The 14,301-nt window shown below is 46.5% G+C and overlaps 1 long non-coding RNA gene across 1 annotated transcript; it reads right to left on the bottom strand.

The window, feature by feature from the left end:
• Positions 1–5,829: 5,829 nt before the first annotated feature.
• LOC121136639 lies at positions 5,830–13,333 on the bottom strand. Its single transcript, XR_005873681.1, has 3 exons — positions 13,259–13,333; positions 13,033–13,157; positions 5,830–7,627 (listed from the first exon to the last, which is right to left on the bottom strand). It is a non-coding gene; the product is annotated as an uncharacterized LOC121136639 (long non-coding RNA).
• Between the last annotated feature and the right edge of the window lie 968 nt (positions 13,334–14,301).

Genomic DNA, 14,301 nt, shown 5'->3' with positions numbered 1-14,301 from the left:
CCTTAAAACACAGAGAGCACACATAAAGTATTTAAAAAAGAAAGCTGCAAATGTCTCAGGAAAAAACAAAGTTCTGGAATATCTCAGTGAGTTTTCTTGCTGTTCGTTTTGTCTCACTTCTTAGCCCGAGTAGGCTTGACTTGAGATCCTGCTGCCACATATTTATCACCAGGTTTGATTATTTGCAAGTTTCTAAAGGACTGGCTGATCCTTGTCTTACCTTGCATAAGTCAAAACGTCTTCTTGAATAAGCAGCATCTTCAAACTGTATTGCTCGGTCTCAATTAGACATCAGTCAGCCTTCCCTGGGTGTGAGCCTGTGCATTCAGGGACCAGGGCACTTCCTGACACAGGTGAGACGGTCAGCCTTCCCCCGCTGGGAGCCTGTGCACGCAGGAATCCTTACACTTCCAATGCAGGTGAGACAGTCAGATGCCTGCCCCAGCTGGGAGCCTGTGCAAAGTCCACACACTTGCAAACTGCAGTGAAGGAGCAGGAGTGAGCAGTTCAGTTCCTATTCATCTGGGAGAAATAATCAGGAGAGGGGTGACTGGTCCCAGCTATGTCGAGAACCCTGTCACTGTGGCTTTGCTAGGCTTAGCGCACCATCTTCACACACAGTTGGAGACTTGGGCTGCAGCTTTTCAGAGCTGCATGAGCACATTGATCGGCCTGGACTTCCAAGGTCTCAAAGTAATCCCCCATCAATTTGCCCTCAGCATCTGGGGGTTTATACAGTACCCTAGCAAAGAACAAAATAGCCAAGATTGTAAAACACTCAGATGAGGGAGAAAGATGAGAGCCTTTCACTGGGGTGGGGTGGGGCTTCACATGTGTCTATGACAGAGTGGGACTGGGAGTGCCAGGGAAATGTGAATAATTCTTTTAACATATGAAAGAGGAGGAAATCACAATATATGCGATCGTCCCGAGCAGAACAGAGAGTCTGATTATTGTCACGGGAATGTGAGGAAGACCCATTTTGTATGCAGGAAGAACTGGGGCTGCTCACCCTAGGCTGGATCCATGTAAGCAAATCTGACCTCCCTGAGGGCCGGCGTCCTCTTCCCCATCTCTTAGAAGCACACTGGCCAAGTCTTTCTCTTAGCAGAGTCAAGCCATTCCATCTCTTTTGTCCCTGAGCACACATGACTGCTTGTGTCCCAACGTTGAGGGCTTTAACACATTTCTAATCTTCATCTGCTATTAAAAGCAATTCTTCAGCATTCCTGTTCCCACTGAGGTTAGGGTAAAGGATAGCTGTCATAGGACAGGTGCGGCCATGTGCCTAAAAGCTGTGTACATGAAGCACTTAAATAAACCAAGAGAGTTCATTCCGATGATTGCACTTTTTCCTTCAGGGGGCAGCACTTGGCTTTGTGCACACCCAAGAGCTCCTCCATCATCTCTTCAAGTGTTTGCACACAACGTGCACCCTTCGAGGACCTTCACGGAAATGCCGTTCCTTCCTGAGAGTACTTCTGGGTGTTTCTGTTGTTTCAAGACCTGAAACTCACAGAACAAACTGCTGTCTGGGGTGTGACAGCTGTAGCCACAGTCAGGTGTTTTATTTGCATTTGGAGAGATCACAGACACCTGAACTCGGATCTCGGCATGTGCTGACCTGGGAGGCAGGCTCCTGTGCCTTCGTCCTTTTCTGTTCACTTGTATAGATCACTACTGTTTGCGTGTTCCTGGGGACACAAATGGGAGATCACACAGAAAGTGAGCACTTGTTCACATCAGGCAGCATGCCTTATATTCTTCAGGAGGTAAATACAGAGCAAGAGGGTTCAGAGGAAGAGGGCTCACACCTGAGGTGACTTATGGTGGTTGGAAAGAGGGACCCCAGGGGAGTCTCATGGGGGAGGGGTCAGCATTGGCCAGGTGCACTGTGCTCCTGTAGTGAGCCTTCCTCCTGGCTGGGATTTGTGGTTGGGACCAGAAAAGGATGGCTAGATGTGTCCACATGGCCCATCAGAGCCGCGGTCTCCATTGTCGGGTGTGTGCAGGAAGAACAGCGGTGCTTTTGAGGGAAGGGAGGGCTCTTCAGGTTGTTTGTGCAGAACAATAACATGACTGGAGCGGACCCCAGAAGCTAAAATGAGGGGCTTGCAAGGCTGGCTGAGGTGGGGTTTGGGAAGGTTTGGGAGCTGCTAACAATGATGATGAGAGGCTGCGTGTGTGGGAATGTGGGATTTCAGAGACTCAGGGAATGAGGACTAGAGGTTGAGAGTCTGTGACAGGGCAGGCTTGCAGTTGGGCTCATGGGGATGGCAGTGATCCTCTCATAAGCATGAGCAGGGCGTCTAGAGGAGCACTGACTTTGGAAGGGCGTTGAGTGCTGGCATGTGGAGTTTAAGGCACTTGTGAGATATCAAGTCTGCGGGGCCATTGGTGGCAGTTGGCCGGAGGGGAAGCCAGGTGGAGGCAGAAGCAGGATAGGGAGCTGGCCCAGGAAACCTGGGAAGTGGGAGGGCTGACTGCAAGAGAGATGATTCCCTGGCAGCTGAGGGGGAGGTCTACTGAGGGGAGCAGAGCAACAAGGCAGCAAGGGAACTGGTTATGGGGTTCACAGAAGGCACACAGCAGGGGCAGTGGGAAAGGGAACTCAGGATGTGACCCACAACCAGGCTCCAACAGGAAGAGGATTCAGATCTCCTGCTGGAGTTGAAGCTCATTGAGGATGCTGGTTTACTGAGCTTTAGGCCATGGTGGGCAGAGGCTGCAAGGTTTAAAGAAGACATCGCTCTGGGTGTATGACACACTGCTGAGGTCCTACCACTCTGAGGGTGACACTGGAGGATTGTGACTTTTGGACCAAACTCTGCTATACAGCAAACCCTGTCTCTAAGAAAAGCCTTCTGATGGTTGTTTGCATGGTAGTCCCCACTGTTACACCAAGGCTGGGATCTACGGGAAGGGAGTGTGATGAGACTGCTCTCGGCAGAGCTGCCATAACAGCACTGACATGTGTGTGTACTATAAAATTACATGGTCATGCCGGGCGGTGGTGGTGCATGCCTTTAATCCCAGCCCTCGGGAGGCAGAGGCAGGTGGATCTCTGACTTCCAGGCCAGCCTGTTCAACAGAGCAAGTTCCAGGACAGCCTCCAAAACAATACAGAGAAACCCTGTCTCGAAAAACCAATTACATGGTTACAGTGTTAGGGTTTTTGTTTGGTGGTGGTATTTGTTGTCTTTTTTTTTTCTTTTCTTTGACTTGACTTTAGTTATCCAAATGCTTGATATTTTAAAATGTAACTTACTTGTGAGTGTGCACAGACCAGCAGTGTAGTTCAGTGACTCCTTGACCAAACACCGGTGTGCATACACCTCTCTGAGAAGGAAACAGGAACCTGCCAGGAGCCTGGTCCACGTTTCCCACTTCCCTCTGGGATGGATCCCCGTCCCTCCCTTCCTGTCTTTCTCTGGCGCTCACCTCCTAAGTGTGCGCCCCCCCCCCATGCTGTACTTCCTCACTGCTCGGGTCTCACTCTTGATCTGCAGCCTTAGGTGTGTAACTTACATCTGGCCTCCTTCACTTTGCCTCTTTGAGGCTCACCCCCACCCACCCTGGCGTGCACTTATGTGTTTACACCTGGTGAGCCAGTTCAGGAGGGGGAAGACAAGAGGGGTAAGATGCTGTGACAGTAGGGCAGTACCACATCAAAAGAGCAGAAGGGTCTCCTCTTCACACAGGGAGAAATCACACAGATCTCATAGACAGGATTGAAGACGCGGAGCTGGGGACCCCCAGAGACTGCTGAACTCATGTCAGAAGTAGTCACAGGAACTCTTGGTGGAGATGGAGTCATAGTCTGCTGTGAGCAGGAGGGAAGCAGAGAGGGTTTGAGGCTGGAGAACAAAGCTTGGAAGGTTACTGTTTAGACATCAGGCAGAACTAAACATGGATGATAGAGGGATTTGTCCTTAGTGAGGGACCAGTCAGGAAGAAACTGGGAGAAGCTCAGCTTATTTTGAGCTCCATGAATCAGGATCATCCCATTTTCCTTCTCCACCTAGCAGACCTGCGTGTTTCCCGGGCATGATTTAGGGGATCATGGTGGGGCCAGTTGGTGAAGCTAAGCTCCTTGGACCTGCCTACCTGAGCATATCACAGGTGGATGGCTGGGTCACTAGGAATTCTTGGCTTGACTTGGCTTTTCAGACCCAGTCAACTCAGCCTGTCCAGTGTGATTTACACATCCATTTTAGCTACCAAAGAATGCTTCCTGAATCAATTGTATTTCACCCAAATACAAACAGTGAGTATGTGGCATTCAGGTCTAGAAGATACAAGAGCAAAATGCTCCATGGTGCTCAACTGTTTTAAAACTCAATAATACCCAGAGAGTGTCCTAACTGGTTGCTATAGTAGGCTTCCTTTAAGGTGCATAATCTGATTAATATCTGTTGGTCTTAAAAGATATGGTGATACCACTGTTGGTTTTCTAAGATAAACCCTTAAGAGCCAGAGGTTGAAGAAATTCACACCAGACACTGCATATAGTGTAATCTCTTGCTGTTCCCAATGTCAAGTTTACTCTCAATTCCTCAGCAGAGGAAGTGTTGGGAAAGCAATGAACACCCTGATTTCTCTTGTAAAATAATTTTTTTGTGCACTGGAAGTTGTTCCACAGGAAACAGTGGACTCTGGACTTAGAATTTTTTCTGCTCTCCTTTTCCTCACATTGATTCATCTGAACAGACCTATTTCTTTGCTTGATTCCTTTTCCTACTCATTTATACTGTTGACTTCCTCTGCCAGGTTAGGTTATTGTGCAAGAAAGGCACTCAGAGAGATGGAGACAGACAGAAATGGAGGGAGACATACAGGGGGAAGGAGGAGGAGGAGGAGGAAGAGAAAAACGGAGAGGGCGAGTAGCATTCGCACAAGGTTTAGGAAGAGGACAATGATGACTAGGAACAGGAGGAGAAGATCCATAGTCCTAGAGGAGGAGGAGCTGCACAGAGATGAGGATAGGTGGGGGAGGAGAAGAGATAAGAGATGGAAGGAGAGCAGGAAGGTGAGAGAGGAAAGGGAAAGAAGGGAGAGAGGAGGAGAGACAAATGGAGAAGGGAGATGGGGAGGAGATGTGGGGGCATAGCTGCTGACTGTAAATCTGCTTCTTCTCATTTAAGAACTGGAGTTTTCACACTGACACCTTTTGGATTGGAGGAAATAACATCCCGACCACCAAAGGGTTCCACCCCCATAAACAGGACCCATCTCTTCTGTGTACGTATCTATGAGGAACCAAAGCCATGTTTGCAGGCAGGACATGGGGCTGATAATTACCATCCTTTCTGACCCACTTGCAAGTTCAACCGCAGCACTCACCATCCTAGAAATGCACAACAATCGTGTATCTAGGAAGCAGTGGGCAGTGGAAATGGGTTTTCTCAGATTTGAAACCTGGTCATTGGCTGTCTGTGAGGACGCTGACCCTCCTGCCCCTTTTCCTGATATCTGGGGATACTAACACTATGTACTTTACAGGTTGTTGAGAGGATAAAGGATTGGGGTTGAGGTGTGGCTCAGGGGCAGAGTGTGAGCTCAGCATGCTTGAGGCCTGGACTCCATCATGGAAATAAGTAACAGACAAAGTATGGAGTTCATTAGCTTACTTGATGCTTATTAAATGTTACTTTGTTCTTCTTCAATGTCATATAAGATAGGTAAATGTAGAGCAACTCACAAAATAAAGCATTTAATTGAGGTTGCTTACAGTTTTAGAGGTTTAGAGTTCATTATCATCATTGTGGGAGCATGGTGGCATGCAGGCAGACATGGTGCTGGAGAAATAGCTGGATTCTCAGGCAGCAGGAAAATGGAGTCACTGGGCTTGGCATGGACTTTTGAAACCTCAAATACCACTGCTAGTGACATACTTCCTTCAAAGAGCACACATCCTATTCCTTCTCAAGTAGTACCAATCCTAGATGAATGACCAAGTATTCAAATCTATAACCTATGGGGACCATTCTTATTGAAACCATAACAGTCAAGCTATCTGAATGCAAAGGGAAAAACTATGTAAGATGGTAAATTAAACATATTTGATTCTGTGATTTTACCTAGAAAGTGGATCTCACCTGCCTAGGAAGTGGTTTCTTCTCCCAGGTTGTGTTCTTTATAATACACTTAGCAGTGATCAGTTGTTTCTCAAGGTGTAGAATCAATCTCAGATCAATGAGATTCTGGCACTTTACTCCACATCAGCCCAGACTTTTCCACTGAGTTTGGATTCAGAGGAAATGCAGCAACATAGTGAGAGGACCAGAAGCCCATCCCATAAAATATGTAAGAGCCAGGGATGCAGCCACAGAGACCCAAGAAAGGCTGGGATCCTAGAATCAATGTGCTCATTCCAAGAGGTAGAGCTCCTGTGTGTGTGTGTGTGTGTGTGTGTGTGTGTAGAGTGAGAGAGAGAGAGACTTTTCTATATTTGAGCATGGTGTATGTATCTATCTGTGTATATTTTCAACCTGTGTCATATATGTTCACTGGTATGTATGTATGCACACTATGCTCATTCACAGAGCCCAAAGGAAGACACTGAGGTGCCCTCTATTAATGAAGCTTATTTCAAGGTTGAACAGTACATTAGGAGTCCATAGAGACTGGAAATTGATTCTCTTAAAATGGTATTTGTTTAGAGGTTAAAATATTTTCTGGCCAGGAACCAGTATGTTTGTAAGGGCCCAGTGTGCCCACTGCTGGCCCACTTTGGCTGCTTCAGGGTACCTAGAGCACAGGTTTTAAGTGCTCATACATACTAATTGACTGCAGAGGGACAGTGGTCCCAAAGAGTCCCAGACACAAGCCTACATGTGTGACTGCTCAGAGGGCTTCTGTGAGAGACAAAGGTTTGTTAAAGAAGTAAGGCACAGAACTTAAACCTAACTGACGACATGGAAAGTCAAGTTTCTGACTCGAGTGAGCTTGCTTTTTGATTGACTGTAAGCCTGGATGAGGCTTACCACCAACATACAGATTCAGGTAGAAACTGAGGTTCCTGACACAGGCAGCACAGTGTCTCCCTAGGTGAGATACTTGACTAGAGTCTGGTACCCCAACACCATGGAAACTGAGAAAAATATCAGAGTTTACAAGAGAATACCCTACTGATGGTACTGGCTAGGCTCCCACCAGAACCTTAGAGGATGCTGTTTGGGGCTTAAACTCTTCACACTTCGGTCCTTTGGCTTTTTATGATCACTGACTATTGAAGCTCCACAGCATCACTTGTGAGATAACAACTTCCAGAACAAAGTGGACCTCCTCACCAGCTCTGTGAGACAAGAGGATATGGCTGCTGCTCTGTGGTCTGTGTCATATTTGGCTCATGTAGAACAGCATGAGGTAGCCCTCCCTCCTGCCTCAACTCAATGTAAGCTGCTCCAGATTGTCTGGTCTTGCAACCAAGTCATCCTGATGACCATCTTCCTGACTGCGCTGTGGCCACCAAACACAACACAGCACACATAAAAGTCCGTCTGGCCTAGAGAGAGTACTCTGTTTGCCTGAACATGTTTCCTTGAAGTCTGGAATTGCTCTGAAGTTGTGATGACCTCATCATTGAGGGTAGTGTTTGCTTCTGTCCTCCAGTAAACTTGGTGCCCTGCAAAGGGATGACAGGACAAACACAGTGTCAGAGGCAGACCGGCAAGAGCAGCTCACTGTGAACTGTGATTGGTTGTACATTCTCTCCACTGCTTCTGCTAATATTGGCCCTTTGTAAAAGGGGAGCTACCCAGAACACATAGTCATTGCCCATGAAGTTAACAGAAACTCATATTTTATTTACTATTAGTGTAGTTTTAAGCAGATTTGTAATTTCTAAAAATACGTTATTTAATTCTACAATAAAAGTTAACTTCTGTGCCATGCTCTGGAGTATTTTCTCTAATCAGGTATGGCAAACATGTTAAATGCGGATGTGATGCAGGGAAGTGGTGGCGCCCGCCTTTAGTCCCAGCACTTGGGAGGCAGAGGCAGGCGGATCTCAGTGGTCTACGAGTTCCAGGACAGCCAGGAGAAACCCTGTCTTGAGAAAACCAAGGGGAAGAAAATGAGGATGTGATTGTTGGCCAATGGGATTGACAAGGTGCTGGAGGGCAACCTTGTCCCACTTATGCTCTTTTTCCTTCTTTCTTTGTTTCACTTTCCCCCTTTTCTGTTTTTATTGATTTTTTTTATTATGACTGGATCTCGGTGTGATGCAAGGTCTGGCCCTGAACTCAGTATGTAGACCAAGCGGGACTGGAACTTACAAAGATCCACCTGCTTCCACCTCCCAAGAGCTGGGATTAAAGACTCTCCTGGGGCTGTAATTTTTAAAACTTATTCTCTAAGTCTATAATGTATCTTGATCATATTTATTACTCACTGCCCTCTTGCATCCTCCTCCAGCTCCTTCCAGAACCCCTATTCCCAATACCACCCCCACCTTCATGGTTTTAAAAATGTATGCTTATTTACTCCGTGTCTGAAAGAGAGTCATAGAGGAAGGAATGGGGCCGGCCGCTAGGGAAGAATTACTTCTCTGCTTCCACCCTGTGGGATCCCAGGGTTACACTGACAGGCTTGGTGACCAAGGGCCTAGTCCCCTGAAGCCAAGTTTTCTGCCCCATTTTCTGATTTTTGAACAAGTCACTGAGTTTAATCAGGGATTTTTTTTTGTATGTGTACACTTGTGGGATCCTATTGGATCCTAGGCAACATCCCAGTCTGTACACCCCTAAAGAAAAATAGCTCCTCCTCCCCGCAAAGCTTCTCAGTTAGGGGTGGAGCAAGAGTTTCGGCCCCATGAATGCTGTAACACTGAAAGCTGAAACCCCCTTGTGAAGCTTTAGTGGAGTAAGCACAGCTGCTGGACTTTCCTGAGTGTAGTAGCCTTGTCCGGTCTAGAAGGGAGCGTCACAGCACTCTGGCCCAGCCTCCAACCTATTAATTGCTTCTGTGTCATTTTACACCATTCCCTCTGAGCAGTGAGACAGAGGTGTGTGTGTGTGTGTGTGTGTGTGTGTGTGTGTCTGTCTGTCTGTCTGTCTGTCTGTCTGTCTGTCTGTCTTTGCACCCACGGGGGTTTTGTACAAGTATGTGTGGATTGAGTATGTATATGGGTGAGTGTGTTTATGAGTGTCCATGCATGCCTATGTGCATGAGAGAAAGAGAGAAGAGAGAGACAGACAGAGAGAGGGAGAGAGAGAGAGAGACAGAGAGAGACAGAGACAGAGAGAGACAGAGAGAGAAAGAGAGAGTCTATGTGTGTGGAGGCCTGGCTTGTACAGGTATTATTCAGAGAACAGCTTTGGAGTCATTTCTCTTTATCCATCTTGACATGGGTTCAGGAATTGACCTCAGGTAGCCAAGGCTTTCACAAGTTCCTCTACTTGCTAAATGAACCATCAGGAAAAAAAAGTGTACACTAACACAGTTCCATTTGTGTTTATCACAAAGTTCACACTGATCTTGAAACCTGATAAGGATGGCTGGTAGATTAAAAGAAAGTTTACAGTATACTGTCTTCCAGCCAATGCCCTCTCCAACTCCTCCATACCTTAATTCTGTCCTCCATTTCTTGACCAACCCTGCTATTCAGTCCCAGGACCACCTTTCCTTGACTCTGTACCCTCACCCTACCCAACAGAGGACCATTCTATAGAGTCCTCCCAAGGGTCAGATATCAGTGTTTCTATTGCTGTCCTGGGAAACTGTTACCACAGTCAAAAGGTACTAGTACCAGACACAGGAGTGGAGAGGCTGGGCTACACTTGGGAGGTGGGAAGGCCCATTTAAAGAGGGATATTTCTGTGGATTCCTTCTGCAGGACGAGGCTGTGAGCTGCAGTGTCTACTCCTCAGCTATTCTTAGCTCACTCCTCGGCATGCCCAAAACAGCTGTACCCCAATACCATTTGGAGGTGCGCACTGCTATGGATGTGATGCATGTGTGTGCACAGCATGCAGGTGTGGACCTCAGAGGACAAACTTGGGCGCTGGTTTTCGGGCACAGTCCACATTTTAAGACACAGTCTCTTGGTGGCCTGGAACTTTGCCACACGAGCAAGTCTTAGTGTGGTGTCTGGCTTTTCCGTGGATTTCAGAATCCAAACTGATGTCTCCAGGCTCCTAAGGTTGAGCGCTTTGCTGACTGAGCCTTCTCCTCAGCTTCCTATCACCTTCTGGGCTTCCCCAGAGTCCTGCCTTTCTCACAGTCTTCTCTCCTAGATCTCCTACAGATCCCAGGACTGGAGATCAAGGCCCTCCCCAGGTTGTTCATATGCGCCCTTCATCACATCTCTAAACCGGTCACCTGAACTGAGTCAAGTCCCTCAGTATTTGCTCTCCATGCTCTGAGAGCCTTCTGCGCATGTGCTCTGCCACCTCCTGCCTGGGCCCTCTGCATCTGTCTGGACAACAGCAGAACGCCTGCATTGTCTGGTTGGGAAACCATCTTTGCTATCAGAACTTCAGTTTGCCCCCTGGGGCAGTGCCAGGCAAGAGGGATGGGTGCAGCGCCACCTTAGCCTGTGTAGCTGGGAGAGCCAGCGTCCTGTGACTGTTTCCTCTATGGAATGGGGGCCGCTAGAGAAGACCCTCTTGTGGCTAATGTGGGAATTGCAGCCATTGCATAGCACCCAGCCTGGAGTACATCACGTGACTCCCCACGTGGGCGGTGGAGGCAGAAGGATCAGGGAGTAAACTGGCGCCAGCGGCTGCCTGTGTGTCTGTTCCCCTTCTGTTTCTGCTGGAGATGCACTTTTGGCCACTGTGAAGCCTGTGGTATAGCCAAGACAGCCCCCCCCCCCCCGCGCAGCTTACCTGTGGTGCAGGTGCAGGAAGGGGGCGGGGAGAGGAGAAGGTTGACTGTACTGCATTCCTTCTAACCCCGAGTGAAGCAGCAGCTTCCCCGATTTTATCTCATTTTTTGTATCTTCCCCCACTGCCCAGATGTGTGTTGACCTGCCTGTGACTCCAGGACTCTAGAGCCTGAGGATAACTGCCATGTGGGCCTGAACTCTCTTCAGAGCCTAGGTCATGTTGCTGTCTGTCTGTCTGTTTGTGGCATTAATGACTTCTAACAAATCTCTTAGCCAGAAGGTCAGGGCACCACAGTGAAACCCTTGAGTCCCAAACCCAAGACCTTTCACAGAGCCCACAGGAGCATTGTGGAAAGGGGTTTTATGAAATAAGACACTGAACTAAAAAGAAAACAAAAACCTTGAAAGCTTAAAATATTTAAAGCTGGGTTGCACACTCCCAAATCCATGGAAAGAACAAACACCTTTTAAATAAATAAATAAATAAATAAATATATATATATATATACATATATATATATTTATAGGCATCTGTACAGGTCCATCCCATGCCCCTATTGCTTGTGGCCCTTGGAATCTGTTGTCACCTATTACCTACTCACTCATACTAAAGTTCTTAGATTCACTCAGGCATCCCTAACAACTCAGTGGACCCGATATAGATTTTATCCAAAGATTCCCTATTCTACATAGATTTCCTACCACTACCACTGCTCAAGCCATTCATTAGCAATTCAGCCCTGACTCACTTTAGTACTGACACAAGAAGTTTGTGAGAAGCACTAATTGGGGACTTAAAAGCAAAAGGAGCTCACAGTAAGCTGGGCTGCAAATACCTGACCTTGCACTTGAGGCATGGTGTAACTTACCATACTGCATTTCTCAAGAGCCTTTCTTTATTGTTTCCCATAAAGTCCATCAGGTCAAACTGGTTCATGCTGCTTTGAAATCTCACGGGGAAGCACATAGTATGCCTCATGAGAAAGCATGCAGTATGCCTCATGAGAAAACATGCAGTATGCCTCACCATGTTGATTTCCTTAAAAATAGTAATAGAACATGAATAGGAAAACATGCATGTAGTAAAATATGAGCAAAAAACAGTCTTTAAAAGCCAAGTATAAGGTTTTTTTTTTTTAAATAATGGGCATATGAGGACTCTGATTGACCTTGTAGTGAGGTCACAATGTAATAGCACTACTGGGGAGTGACAGAAACTAGCAAGTGGGGTCTTGTTAAATGCACTGTGTTGCAAGCTTTAAAGCTTAGATCTTGGGACTGGAGAGACGACTCAGAGGTTAAGAGCACTGACTGCTCTTCCAGAGGTCGGGAGTGCAATTTCCAGCAACCCCATGGTGGTTCACAACCATCTATAATGAGATCTGGTGCCCTTTTCTGGCCTCAAGGTGTATATTCAGGTAGAATACTGTGAACATAATAAGTCTTATTTTAAAAAGCTTGGATCTTACTCCTGCCCCTTCCAGTCTTTCTACATTAGTCTCCTTCCCCGGCTCCTCCTACTGATGCCCTGCGCCTCACTACTGGTCCAAAGTGAGGAGGACAATGATGCTCTGAAACACCAGCAAGTGTGAGCCACAATAAACTTTTCCTCCTTTCAGTTATCCCCTCTGGTTTTGTCACAGGGATGAAAACTGACTAACACGGCATCCCTTATAGATACATTTGCCTCGGGCCACCAAAGAATCTGGCTAGGTTTAGGATAAAGGCAATCCAGGCTTTCTGTGAAGCAGATATTCCTCTCACAGTGCTTTACCCAGCATTACTCAAGATGAAATTATTTTTATGTCAAGAAGTTTATGTTGGCCAGGTGTGGTGGTGCACGTCTTTAACCCCAGCACTTGGAAGGCAGAGGCTAGCAAATCTCTGAAATGGAGGCCAGCCTGGTCAACAGAGTGAGTTCCAGGACAGTCAGGGATACACAGAGAAACCCTGTCTCGAAACAAAACAAAAAAGAAGATTTTGTTGAGCTGGGACTGTAGCTTATTGATAGAGGACTTGCCTGGTGAGGTCCTGGGTTCAATATCTAGCACCTCAAAAAATTTAAGGATACAGCTAAATGGGTTAAGATAATTAAGTGGATACAGTTAAGATAATGCAGTATCTTTGTTGGGCCTTTTAAGGTTACTAAATATGAACTATGTGTAAATAAATGTCTTTGTGAACCATGAAAAGTGACCTACCGTCTACACACATGCTAATGGAAGACATAACATGAGAAAACATGTTCAGGATTCTCTCCTTCAGTGTGCAGATTTCGTGACTATTTCTGGACTCTCCTGATATATAAAACATCAAATTTCTAGTTCTGAAAATACAAAAGGAGGCAAGGTGCATTGGCTCATTTCCCACAGTAAAACAACAATAAAACAGCCACACAAATCACCTTATTCTGGACCTGAACTTTACCTGGTCTTCACTAATGTCTTCTTTCTCCAATTCTTCCGGTTTTTGCTTGGTCCTGCACCCAGAGTTGGTACAGAATGCTGGAGGGTCAAGATTCTATACTGGCAGTTTGAAAGCAGAAGTTAAGTCAGTTATAACTGCCACACCGGCTGCACCAACTGAAGAGAGACTAGAACTGGGTAGGTGGGTTTACACCTGTGATCCTAGCACTTCTGAGGCTGATGCTGGAGAATGCCTCATGCATTGAGGCCTGCTCAGGCTACCTGGTGAGTCCCAGAGAGCATGTATAAAAAAAGAAGAAGAAAGCATCTCTGATGCTATTCAAGCATGAAAGACCTGAATGGTGGGATGTCTACATGGCTTAGAGAATAAAAAAAACAGCAAAGTACAGGCAGAATTCCACCCAACAGAAGGAAAGCTTGCAGTAGGCCACTTCTGGCTGTCTGCTGCTTACTTCTAGTGGGCAGAGACTATTTTCAGAGCATCTAGATACTCGAAGATGCTTCTGGAAGGTGACAGGAAGTGACATCTATGAGTTTAAAAATGCCAAACAAAGGCTTCTCCAACAAATACTTCCCACAATAAAGGAAGGAAAGATGAAAGTGGAAGAGAATTAGATGCATGCCCAGCCTGACCTAGTCCAGCACAAAGATGGTAGCATTATTAAGAAAGTAAAGGTGACCACATCACCCCCTGAGAGGCACACCCAGTGAACTTCACCATACTCCTGACTCAAGTTAAAGAAACTTAAAAACTTAACCCCATTGTTTGGTTCTTGAAAGCTTTCAGCAGGACATGAATCAGATCAATTCAATCCAGAGTTCTTCCTTTCTCCCCAAGAACAGATTCTGCCATGTGATAGAATGGGGAAAATCTCCCTAACCTAAGAGTCTGGGGGAAAGAGGGTCTGCCATGTCTGTCTTTCACCATCATACCTGGTTTAAGCATTCATTTTAATAAGACAAATACACGTTGAAGAACTTACCAATGAGTGCAAGGCTTAATTTCCTAACTAATTTGTTCTTGGTGACAGGAAAGGCCTGCCT

Source organism: Mesocricetus auratus, unplaced genomic scaffold, assembly GCF_017639785.1.
Source record: "Mesocricetus auratus isolate SY011 unplaced genomic scaffold, BCM_Maur_2.0 Super-Scaffold_100676, whole genome shotgun sequence".
Lineage (NCBI taxonomy): Eukaryota > Metazoa > Chordata > Mammalia > Rodentia > Cricetidae > Mesocricetus > Mesocricetus auratus.
Note: the sequence above shows the minus strand (reverse complement) of the source record. Positions and strands in the feature narration are given on the sequence as shown.